We start from the raw sequence: 13,259 nt of genomic DNA on the forward strand, positions 1-13,259 counted from the left end.
TATCAAACAGCAAAATGTATGAAAATGATTATATAGTGTGGTTTTCAGTAAAGGTAATAAAACTGCAGCATCATCACTTCTTTGTGGCACTTTCATTGCTCCATGGCTCTTGTCTCCTCATCCCCTTCAGCAATTCTGACTCTGTGTGCTCGACCTTCTTTGGTACAGGCTCATTAAGTGCTTAACTGCCTTCCCCTCCCTGTGACTCAGCTCCACTTGCTTGTCAAGATACAGTGAGTTACCCAACCCTCGCCCTTGCCCGCGTCCTACCTAGTTTGTTGGTTTATTGCTCTGTATTGTTCCAATGGTATGTTATGTATACCTTTTATGATATGTTAAGTTTCACTGCTACGTTGTATTTTCCCTGTACGGCACTATGGAAACTGTGGTGCTTTCTTAATAATAGAAGATGATTCTAATAATAATTCTTCTCAAAAGAAAGCCAGTAGGGTATACAATAATAATATTATATAGGATTGGTTGGCCAGTGTAAATAGCAATCTTGGGCAATATACATTTAGGAATTCTATATTTAGTCATATCTAAAATAAATTATATAGAAGACATACATTTGTAGCTCTTAATGTATGTGTTTTGGATTATGGAAAAAAAATCTTAAATATAAAATGTAACAGCAACTTCGTTCACCGCAAATATATTACCAAAGAGGTGTTCATTTCGATAGAATTTCATAAAAAGGTTGCAGGGGGCCATTTTGAACTGTACGGTGAATGACCAAGCTCCAGGTTATGTTCATGGGCCAGAAAATCCATCACTTCCCATGATATTTGGGAATGTGCTTTATGGTGATGGCACCATGAGCGTAAGTACAAAAAGACAGGTTTTCACTGGGTTAACTTACAATGTGTCAACAGTGTGTCAACATAATATAATGACAAGTTCATACTGACTTAGGAAAATGTTGATACCAGGATGTCGACATACTGTTTTTTGCACATTTAGTCTAGGCTTAAACCTAACCCTTTTTTATCCCTAAACTAAAAATACATGTAAAAATTATTTTTTGGAGTCAACACATAAAATGTTGGCAATCTAAACATGTCCACTGTTTGACCATGTTTACATTACTTTGTGTTGAAATTTTATACATCAACCTATTGTCCATGTCAACATTCTAATTGTTGACCTGGCCTCAACCAGTATTTTCTAAAGGTTAAGATATTTAGGTAATTATTTCTACAGTTCTTATTAGCTGGAAGCAGGTTGCATAAAGATAGGTTGCTGGCCCTTTTTAGCCGCAAACTTCTTAAATTGTTTCACAAAATAAGTATATTCTTGAATTTACTAGGCACATTTCTAGGCTGTCTGTGTTGCCAAAACATCTGCAGATTTTATGATCCTTCTGCATCCCTCATTTCCCCACACGCTGCACCTCATGGGCACCTTCCAAACTCCAGCCTCACATTACACATTTAGTGTAGACAAAGGGGAGATTTAGGAAGTGGTGAGCTTATAACCCAGAGCATTCCAGACTTAGAACAGGTTTCGCTGCAGAGGCCGCAACCAATTTCATAGCACTAAAGATACCTCTTTGTGTCTACAGCAGCTTATTACTAACCCATTCCTCGCTGGAGGAACTACGGGTGTCATATTGGAGCAGAATTCCTTCTAAATGGAGTGTCGGGAGAGATTAATTAAGTGTCAGGAACAGTTCATCCGTATCCCTGTTAACACCCCCAGCCTGCAAGGAAATGCCTAAGTTCCAGTGCTTTCAATAGTTAAGATATGGATCAAGCGAGATCTGAAAACTTTAGACCAAAATATAATTTTATTCAATCAAATATTTTTAAATAGGTGCAAGTTTAATGAGTGACTAAAGATTGAACTGTCAGAAAAATGTTTGCAATATACATAATTGTATGATGTAACTTCTTTTGCAATAGGGTACTTTTGCATGCTTAAGTTTTCCATTATATATTGTTCTGTTATCTGCATGTATGTTTTCAATAACATTTGTTCTGGTATAGTAACACTAGGCCAATGTGAGGAGATATAATATAAAATAAAGCATCTAACCCCAGAGGTGCATTTACTAATGTATTTACTGAAGAATTGTCATTTTTGTCATTTCTTTGTGGACAGCATCATGGCTGTATTAAAAGAAAGCTAGACTAGAGAATGGGTTCTTTGGATTCCTTCTCGGTAGGCAGTATACTCCTCTCCTCTCTCCTCTTGCTAAAGTATCTATGCATTAGTAGGTAAATCCAGGATGTAAATCCAACACTACTGAAACGCTTTGTTACATTGTGTTTGCTAATCACGTTAGAAGACTAATAAAAACCCTTGTACAATTATGCTAGCACAGCTGAAAATGGGTGTGCTTGTTAGAGAAGCTATAAAACTGACCTTCCATTGAACTAGTTGAGTATCTGGAGCATCACATTTGTAAATTCGATTTTACTCTCAAAATGGCCAGAAAAAGAGTTTTCATGTGAAACATTACAGTCTCTAGTTTGAGAAATAGACCCCTCACAGGTCCTCAACTGCCAGCTTCATTAAATGGTACCCACAAAACGCCAGTGTCAATGTCTACAGTATAGAGGTTTCTCCGGGATGGTGGCCTTCTAGGCAGAGTGGCAAAGAAAGAGCCATATCTTAACCCCTTCACGACAATTGACGTATATATACGTCATGGCCGGGAAGTACTTCCCGACCGTTGACGTATATATACGTCATGGCTTAAAACTGTCACTGCGTCTAGAGACGCAGTGACAGAGGGACGATGTCTGCTGTCCCTGACAGCAGACATGTCCCTGCATGCCCAGGGGGGGCTGCGATGCCGCCCCCCCGTCGCCGATCGCTGTGATTGGCTGTTCAGTGTGAACAGCCATTCACAGCGTTTTCCTGTGTCACCGGCGAATAACGTTCGCCGGTGACACGGGATCGGAGGTGATTGGTGCTGTAAAGTACAGCACCAATCACCGCGGGGTGTAAGGGTGACACTGGTGTCACCCCACCTCACCCCGCCCGCCCCCAAAGGCCGTGATTGGTCCGTCGGACCGACGGACCAATCACAGCCGTGGAGGGGGGTTTAAACTAACGGTGACTGCACTGCAGACGCCATTCCGGTCTGGAAAAGCGTGCAGTGCGGTCACCGTGCCCCACCTGCCGCCTATACTGACCAGAACCCTTACCTGATCATTGATCATTGATATTGTGACATTTTGTGACATCCTGTGCTGCATCTTGTGCTGCATCTTGTGCTGCTGCGATTTATTAGATAGATAGTTAGAGAGAGTTAGAGAGAGAGAGATAGAGAGAGATAGAGAGGCCTAGTGCTATATTTTGTGCTGCTGCAGTGTGATAGAGCTATAGATAGAGAGATAGAGAGAGATAGAGAGAGAGAGATAGAGAGAGAGATAGTGACAGATTGTGCTATATATTTTTTATATAACTGAAAGAGATAGAGAGAGATAGAGAGAGATAGAGAGGCCTAGTGCTATATTTTGTGCTGCTGCAGTGTGATAGAGAGAGATAGAGAGAGAGAGATAGAGAGAGAGATAGTGACAGATTGTGCTATATATTTTTTATATAACTGAAAGAGATAGAGAGAGATAGAGAGAGATAGAGAGGCCTAGTGCTATATTTTGTGCTGCTGCAGTGTGATAGAGCTATAGATAGATAGAGAGAGATAGAGAGAGAGAGATAGAGAGATAGTGACAGATTGTGCTATATATTTTTTATATAACTGCTGCAGTGTCATAGAGTGATAGATAGTGAGAGATAGAGAGAGATAGTGATAGAGTGCTAAATTTTGTGTCGGCTGCCCCCGCCTTTTTGTGCTGATCACTATATCTGAGGTGATCAGCAACTTTTTGGGGGTACAGAGGTTTTTTTTTTTTATATATACCTGTCAGTACCACCAAAGGTTGTGCACCTGCTGCCCCTCACTGGTAATCAGTGTCGCATCACTGATCACCTTTTTTTATTTTTTGTGAGTGCTGTGGGGTCTTTTTTACATTTTTTTTTTACACACACTGTGATTTTGTGTGTGTCCTGTGGCCACTGTGCACTGATCAGTGACGTACATCACTGATCAGCTTTTTCGGCATAGGGTTGATCTATTTTTTTTTTTTTTTGATCAAATTCCTGTTGCCTTTGAGCGCTGTTCAGTGACGGACGTTACTGACCAACATCTGTGCTCAATTTTTGGCGCAGGACCTTTTTTTTTTTTTTTAACCCCTTCCATTTTTTTTTTTTTTAACCCCTTCCATTTTTTTTTTTTTGAACCCCTTCCATTTTTTTTTTTTTGAACCCTTCAATTTTTTTGTATTTTTTTTTTCTGCACTACATACACAATACACACTACATACCCCCTGGGTTGAAATAAAGTTTGTACCCCCCCCTACACTATACACGTGTTGAAACATTTCACTACCAGTAACACAAAAATATAAATGGCATCCCAAATGTCATCCCAAATGTCGTCCCAGTCATCCAGGAGAATGTATTCGGTGGAGGAGGCATATGCCATGCTTGCATCTGACTCTGACACAGCCAGTGAGGCAAGCGGGGAATTTGAAGGATTTGTCTTAAGCTCCTCTTCCTCCTCTGATGATGAGGGACCCCCTCAAAGACGCCCCCGTAGAGCAGCTGAGACCCCCCCCCCAATAATTGATCTCGTATGGACCCCACCACCAGACAATTTTGAGCCCCAGGTTCCTGAGTTTTTGGCCATCCCAGGAATCCAATTTGATTCAACAGGTCTCAGAGAAATTGACTTTTTCAAATTATTTTTCTCTGATGATTTTATAAATTTAATGGTGGACCAAACTAATTTATATGCCCAGCAGTTTATTGCTCAAAACCCCACGTCATCATTTGCTAGGTGGACCCCTGTAGATGCAGTAGAGATGATGACGTTTTGGGGTCTGGTGTTACATATGGGCATAGTAAAAAAGCCACAAATTAGGCAATATTGGAGTACAGATGTTCTGTACAGCACCCCATTTCACCGTATGGCCATGCCCCGGGCTCGTTTTGAGGCAATCCATAAATTTATACATTACACCGATAATGCACAGTGCCCACCCAGAGATGATCCCACCTTTGACAGGCTATTCAAAGTCAGGCCGGTCATTGATCATTTCAGTGCCAAATTTGCAGAGCTATACATCCCTGATAAATGTATTAGTATCGACGAGTCCCTTATACATTTTAAAGGAAGGGTTAAATTCCGCCAGTACCTTCCCAGTAAGAGGGCAAGGTATGGCATAAAAATGTATAAGCTGTGTGAAAGCACCACAGGGTACACCCACAAGTTTAGGGTATATGAAGGGAAGGATTCAAGAATTGAACCACCAGAATGCCCCCCCTCCCTCGTAGGTGTTAGTGGAAAAATTGTCTGGGATTTAATGCACCCCTTCCTGGATAAGGGTTATCACCTCTATGTGGATAACTTTTACACCAGCATCCCCCTGTTTAAGGCCCTTGGTTCAAGAGGTACAGCAGCTTGCGGTACTGTGCGCAAGAACCAAAGAGGCCTCCCCAAAACGCACATTGCCCAAGTAATGAGAAGGGGTGAAAGCAGGGGAATATGCACCGAAAATATGTTGTTGGTCAAATATAAGGACAAGAGGGATGTCCTTATACTGACAACAATTCATGGAGACAGTACCACCTCCATCCCTGTACGAGGTACCAGTACCCACACCTCCAAACCAAATTGTATCCTAGATTACAATAAGTACATGGGCGGAGTGGATCTTTCAGATCAGGTACTAAAGCCGTACAGTGCCCTGCGGAAAACAAATATCTGGTACAAGAAGCTGGCCGTGTATATCATCCAGATGGCACTGTATAACGCTTACGTGCTATTCCGTTCTACCGGCCAGAGGGGGACATTTATGCACTTTCAAGAGGAAGTCATAAAGAGCCTAACATTTGGGAATCAGCAGGCAGAGGGCCCCAGTACTTCTAGTACTGGCCCCCGTATTGTACCAGGGCAGCATTTTCCCAACGAAATCCCCTCCACTGCAAGAAAGGGCAGGACACAAAAAAGGTGCAAAGTTTGTTATAAAAAGGGAATAAGAAAGGAAACTATTTTCCACTGTGAAACTTGCCCCGACAAACCCGGCCTATGTATAAAGGAGTGCTTTAAAATATACCACACATCTATGGATTATTAGGTTCATCATTTCACCGTGCTTCGGGGGTCTTGCTAATGCCACATAGCACCCACCATTCATTCCACCAGAATCTGAGCTGCAAAATCCAAAAATCACTCCTTCCCTTCTGAGTCCTGCCATGCACCCAACTGGTATTTTTTGGTCACATGTGAGGCATTGCCGTACTCTGGAGAAATGGGGGCACAGATTTTGGGGTGCTTTGTCTCCTTCATTCCTTGTGAAAATGAAAAATTTTGAGCCAGAAGTACATTTTTGTGTAAAAAAATGTATTTTTTTCATTTTCACTGCCCAGTTGTACCAAAATTGATGAAACCCCTGGGGGTTTGAAATGTACACTATACCCCTAGATGAATTCCCTGAGGGGTGTAGTTTGCAAAATGGGGTGACTTGTGGGGGGGTTCCACTGTATTGGTAATGCAACATAGCACCCACCATTCATTCCACCAAAATCTTTGCTGCAAAATCCAAAAATCACTCCTTCCCTTCTGAGTCCTGCCATGCACCCAACTGGTATTTTTTGGTCACATGTGAGGCATTGCCGTACTCTGGAGAAATGGGGGCACAGATTTTGGGGTGCTTTGTCTCCTTCATTCCTTGTGAAAATGAAAAATTTTGAGCCAGAAGTACATTTTTGTGTAAAAAAATGTATTTTTTTCATTTTCACTGCCCAGTTGTACCAAAATTGATGAAACCCCTGGGGGTTTGAAATGTACACTATACCCCTAGATGAATTCCCTGAGGGGTGTAGTTTGCAAAATGGGGTGACTTGTGGGGGGGTTCCACTGTATTGGTAATGCAACATAGCACCCACCATTCATTCCACCAAAATCTGTGCTCCAAAATCCAAAAATCACTCCTTCCCTTCTGAGTCCTGCCATGCACCCAACTGGTATTTTTTGGTCACATGTGAGGCATTGCCGTACTCGGGAGAAATTGGGGCACAGATTTTGGGGTGCTTTGTCTCCTTCATTCCTTGTGAAAATGATAAATTTTGAGCCAGAACTGCATGTTTGTGTAAAAAAATGTAATTTTCCATTTTCACATCCCAGTTATACCAAAATTGGTGAAACCCCTGGGGGTTTGAAATGTACACTATACCCCTAGATGAATTCCCTGAGGGGTGTAGTTTGCAAAATGGGGTCACTTGTGGGGGGGTTCCACTGTATTGGTGCTTGGGGGGTCTTGCTAATGCGACATAGCACCCACCAAAATTCCACCAGAATCTGAGCTGCAAAATCCAAAAATCACTCCTTCCCTTCTAAGTCCTGCCATGCACCCAACTGGTATTTTTTGGTCACATGTGAGGCATTGCCGTACTCGGGAGAAATTGGGGCACAGATTTTGGGGTGCTTTGTCTCCTTCATTCCTTGTGAAAATGAAAAATTTTGAGCCAGAACTGCATGTTTGTGTAAAAAAATGTAATTTTCCATTTTCACATCCCAGTTGTACCAAAATTGGTGAAACCCCTGGGGGTTTGAAATGTACACTATACCCCTAGATGAATTCCCTGAGGGGTGTACTTTGCAAAATGGGGTGACTTGTGGGGGGGTTCCACTGTATTGGTGCTTGGGGGGTCTTGCTAATGCGACATAGCACCCACCAAAAAACCACCAGAATCTGAGCTGCAAAATCTAAAAATCACTCCTTCCCTTCTAAGTCCTGCCATGCACCCAACTGGTATTTTTTGGTCACATGTGAGGCATTGCCGTACTCTGGAGAAATTGGGGCACAGATTTTGGGGTGCATTGTCTCCTTCATTCCTTGTGAAAATGAAAAATTTTGAGCCAGAACTGCATGTTTGTGTAAAAAAATGTAATTTTCCATTTTCACATCCCAGTTGTACCAAAATTGGTGAAACCCCTGGGGGTTTGAAATGTACACTATACCCCTAGATGAATTCCCTGAGGGGTGTACTTTGCAAAATGGGGTGACTTGTGGGGGGGTTCCACTGTATTGGTGCTTTGGGAGTCTTGCTAATGCAACATAGCACCCACCATTCATTCCACCAAAATCTTTGCTGCAAAATCCAAAAATCACTCCTTCCCTTCTGAGTCCTGCCATGCACCCAACTGGTATTTTTTGGTCACATGTGAGGCATTGCCGTACTCGGGAGAAATTGGGGCACAGATTTTGGGGTGCATTGTCTCCTTCATTCCTTGTGAAAATGAAAAATTTTGAGCCAGAACTGCATGTTTGTGTAAAAAAATGTAATTTTCCATTTTCACATCCCAGTTGTACCAAAATTGGTGAAACCCCTGGGGGTTTGAAATGTACACTATACCCCTAGATGAATTCCCTGAGGGGTGTACTTTGCAAAATGGGGTGACTTGTGGGGGGGTTCCACTGTATTGGTGCTTGGGGGGTCTTGCTAATGCGACATAGCACCCACCAAAAAACCACCAGAATCTGAGCTGCAAAATCTAAAAATCACTCCTTCCCTTCTAAGTCCTGCCATGCACCCAACTGGTATTTTTTGGTCACATGTGAGGCATTGCCGTACTCTGGAGAAATTGGGGCACAGATTTTGGGGTGCATTGTCTCCTTCATTCCTTGTGAAAATGAAAAATTTTGAGCCAGAACTGCATGTTTGTGTAAAAAAATGTAATTTTCCATTTTCACATCCCAGTTGTACCAAAATTGGTGAAACCCCTGGGGGTTTGAAATGTACACTATACCCCTAGATGAATTCCCTGAGGGGTGTACTTTGCAAAATGGGGTGACTTGTGGGGGGGTTCCACTGTATTGGTGCTTTGGGAGTCTTGCTAATGCAACATAGCACCCACCATTCATTCCACCGAAATCTTTGCTGCAAAATCCAAAAATCACTCCTTCCCTTCTGAGTCCTGCCATGCACCCAACTGGTATTTTTTGGTCACATGTGAGGCATTGCCGTACTCGGGAGAAATTGGGGCACAGATTTTGGGGTGCTTTGTCTCCTTCATTCCTTGTGAAAATGAAAAATTTTGAGCCAGAACTGCATGTTTGTGTAAAAAAATGTAATTTTCCATTTTCACATCCCAGTTGTACCAAAATTGGTGAAACCCCTGGGGGTTTGAAATGTACACTATACCCCTAGATGAATTCCCTGAGGGGTGTACTTTGCAAAATGGGGTGACTTGTGGGGGGGTTCCACTGTATTGGTGCAACATAGCACCCACCATTCATTCCACCAAAATCTGTGCTGCAAAATCCAAAAATCACTCCTTCCCTTCTGAGTCCTGCCATGCACCCAACTGGTATTTTTTGGTCACATGTGAGGCATTGCCGTACTCGGGAGAAATTGGGGCACAGATTTTGGGGTGCTTTGTCTCCTTCATTCCTTGTGAAAATGAAAAATTTTGAGCCAGAACTGCATGTTTGTGTAAAAAAATGTAATTTTTCATTTTCACATCCCAGTTGTACCAAAATTGGTGAAACCCCTGGGGGTTTGAAATGTACACTATACCCCTAGATGAATTCCCTGAGGGGTGTAGATTGCAAAATGGGGTGACTTGTGGGGGAGGTTCCTAACTTTTAGCACTTATGGTGCCTAGAAACCTACATGGTGCCTAAAAAAAAATCTCATAAAAAGTAGGCTCCAAAATCAAGTAGGTGCTCCTTCTATTATGAAGCCTGTGGTTTGGTCAACGTGCACACTAGGGCCACATATAGGATATTTTTGAAAACAAAAGAATTGGGGGAATCAATTTTTAGTCACATTTCTCTAGTAAAATCTACTGTATTCGTTAGAAAAATGTATTAAAATTGAAACTCTGCAAAAAAAAAGAAATTTTGAAATTTCACCTACACTTTGTTTTAATTCCTGTGAAACACCTAAAGGGTTAACAAACTTCCAAAATGCTGTTTTGAATACTGTGAGGGGTGCAGTTTTTGAAATGGCATCATTTATGGGGGTGTCTCACATACAAGTCCCTCAAAGTCACATCAGAACTGAACTGGTCCCTAAAAAAATCAGTGTTTGAAATTTTCATGAAAATTTGAGAATTTGCTATTCATATTGTAAGCCTCCTAGTGTCCAAAAAAATTAAAAGGAAGTTGAAATAATGATGGAAACATAAAGTAGACATATGGTCTATGTTAGTTATTAACTATTTTGAGTGGTATGATTATTTGTCTCACAAGCAGAAAATTTAACATTTTGCAAATTGCAAAATTTTCCATTTTTTCACGATATTTTGGTATTTTTCACAAAAAAACACAGACTGTATCGACGAAAATTTACCACTAACTTGAAGTACAATGTGTCACGAGAAAACAATCTCAAAATCACTGGGATAAGTAAAAGCAAAAAAAAGTTATCCCCACTTAAGTGAGACATGTCAGATTTGAAAAAAAGGGCTCTGTCATGAAGGCACAAACTGGCTCTGTCATGAAGGGGTTATATATATATATATATAGTATGCTGGAAGGTGGCACTCAGCCAATGAGACTCAGACAGGCCCAAATAGATGCCAACGTTTCAATGCTTCTTTATTGCATTTTCGTCTGCGTGCTGATACAAAAACATACACACAAATAACTCACCTAAATACCCTCAGCACACGTGCACGTCCACTCCCCGCCGGCCGGTCTGCGTCTAATCATGACGTCATCCGCCCGTACAGGTGGGGGACGCGAGGTGTGTCTGAACAAAACATGTGATAAATAAAGACAAATCAGAAGAGAGCATTTACGGAACCATGGTAACAAACTGTGTAGCATATCAATACAGTTGCACAAGAAGTCAATGACCGTTTACAGTTATAAAAATAATGTGAACGAAATAAAGCAATTCAATGTAATATAAACATTAGGACCGAAGCATGATAGACATACATGAATATAGACTTAGATAAAACAAGACAGACCGAGCTGTTCATTTAACCCGCGGGGTGAAAGTGTCTCAAGTCTGAAAATCCATCTGGATTCAGCTTGTAGCAGACGGAGACCTCTGTCACCACCACGTTTATTCTCTGGAATATGCTCAATAATACGGTAACGCAGGGAAGCCAGGGTATGCCTGGCTTGTACAAAATGTCGGGCCACCGGATGATCACTGTGGCCAGCCAGCAGTGCGGCTTTGATGGTATGTCGATGCGCAGCTGCTCTTTCTTTAAATGCCCTCTCTGTTTTGCCGACATAGTGTCGACCACAGGGGCAACTTATTAAATATACGACGAATTTTGTACTACATGTGACCCTTTGCCTGATGTTAAAGCATTTACCTGAGTAAGGGTGGTAGAATTTGTCACCTGCCACCATGTGTCCACAAGTGACACAACCCGTACATTTAAAGCATCCAACACGAGGGGTAGCCAGAAATGTGGTTGGTGCAATTGATTGTAATAGAGGTGCAACATCGTTTTTAACCAAGTATGATTTTAGATTTCTACCCCTGGTGTAGGCATTCATCATTCTATGATCACTAAGGGATTTGAGAGATGTGTCACCAGTGATAATCGGCCAATATTTTTTGGCAGATCGATTAATCGCATCACTGGCATGATGGTAAGAATTCACCCACACAAATTTCTTTTGTTCAAGTGACCTGTCTTTTGCGACAAACAATTTGTCACGGGGGATACTCAATACTTTTTTCTTGGCTTCTAATAGAAGTGACAGTGCATAACCTCTTTTAACAAATTTCTCAATCATGTCGGCAAGGGCTTTATCCAATTCACTGCGATTGCTAGTAATCCTGCTAACTCTTTTTGAATTCTTCTTATATGGACTTTATGGTGGAGTGCCGCTGACCCACTGATTCATATATATATATATATATATATATATATATATATATATATATATATATATATATATATATATATATATATATATATATACATATATATATAATAGCCTGGCACTCTCCTTGTTAAAGGTCTCTGTGGTCCGGTGCTCTCTGTCCCTTTGGGGGGGAGGTATATGCTGCAACGAATAGGCACTCTGGACACTTTCAACATTCAGTCAAATAGAAAATAAGACACAGCTCACACTAGCTGCAGTTGTCAACGTTTCGGGTTACTACCCTTTATCAAGACATAAAAGAAATACAGAGTGGTACTTACATATATAGCCTGTGGCTGTGACAAAAACCCGTGCTGTACAATTAACTCTAACACGCTGCAGCAGGGAGCCGGGTGACGTCATAGATGCGACTGGGCGTCGACGGGTCCGGACTCCCCCCTGTGGGCGTGTCAGAGGGTGTGAGTTACCATCACCTAGGTGATACAAAAATAACAAATACATTTAAAATTTTCAGACAGTAGCAGGATAACAGTATCATGTGTATAACAATGCTCTAATGACTCACTTTAAACGGACTCATCAATGATTATACTTATGTAGCTAGAACATATTATGAAGACAAAGTAAGTGGTCCGTGGTATAGAGATAAACTATAAATTAAATAGAGACACTAACGGAGGGAAAAGCAGTATGACACAAACTGACTAGGAGCAATTACAATGTTGCTCAGGCTGAGGTAAATGATGGGCTTAATTGGAATCGGAACAAACCAGTGCAATGACCTTTAAGCAAATGGGCTGCACAGCTGTAATCAATAATCACCTTATTACAAACGGAAAACATGAATCAAATGTTGAAGCTAGGATGAGGCAGATTCACAGAAAGCAGGTGTATGAAAAATATTCATTTAAACCAAGTGGTTTTACTGTTTGTAGCCTATATATCCATTTTGCTTCTAGTTGTAATAATAGACGGCCTCTGTCGCCTCCTCTGTTAGGTGTAATGCAGTCTATAATTTTGTATCTGAGTGTGGGCAGAGAATGTTTAAATTCTTTAAAGTGTCTGGCCACCGGTTGGTCAGACCCTTTGCCATCCAAGGCTGCACGGATACTTGATCTGTGCATGGCTATTCGCTCTTTGAATTGCCTAATGGTCTTTCCTATATATAGGAGACCACACGGACACTTTATATAGTAGACGACGAAACGGCTGCTACATGTTAAAGGATGTTTGATCGAAATTCTTTCACCAGATCTTGGATGGAAAAAGTGGTCACCAACCTCAAGGTTGGAGCAAGTAATACAGCCTAGGCATTTAAAGTTGCCATTTTTGCGGCTAAGGAAATGGACATTGGCAGTTGGTTTTAACAGGCTAATATCATTG

Source organism: Crinia signifera, chromosome 7 (assembly GCF_055691185.1).
Source record: "Crinia signifera chromosome 7, ASM5569118v1, whole genome shotgun sequence".
NCBI lineage: Eukaryota > Metazoa > Chordata > Amphibia > Anura > Myobatrachidae > Crinia > Crinia signifera.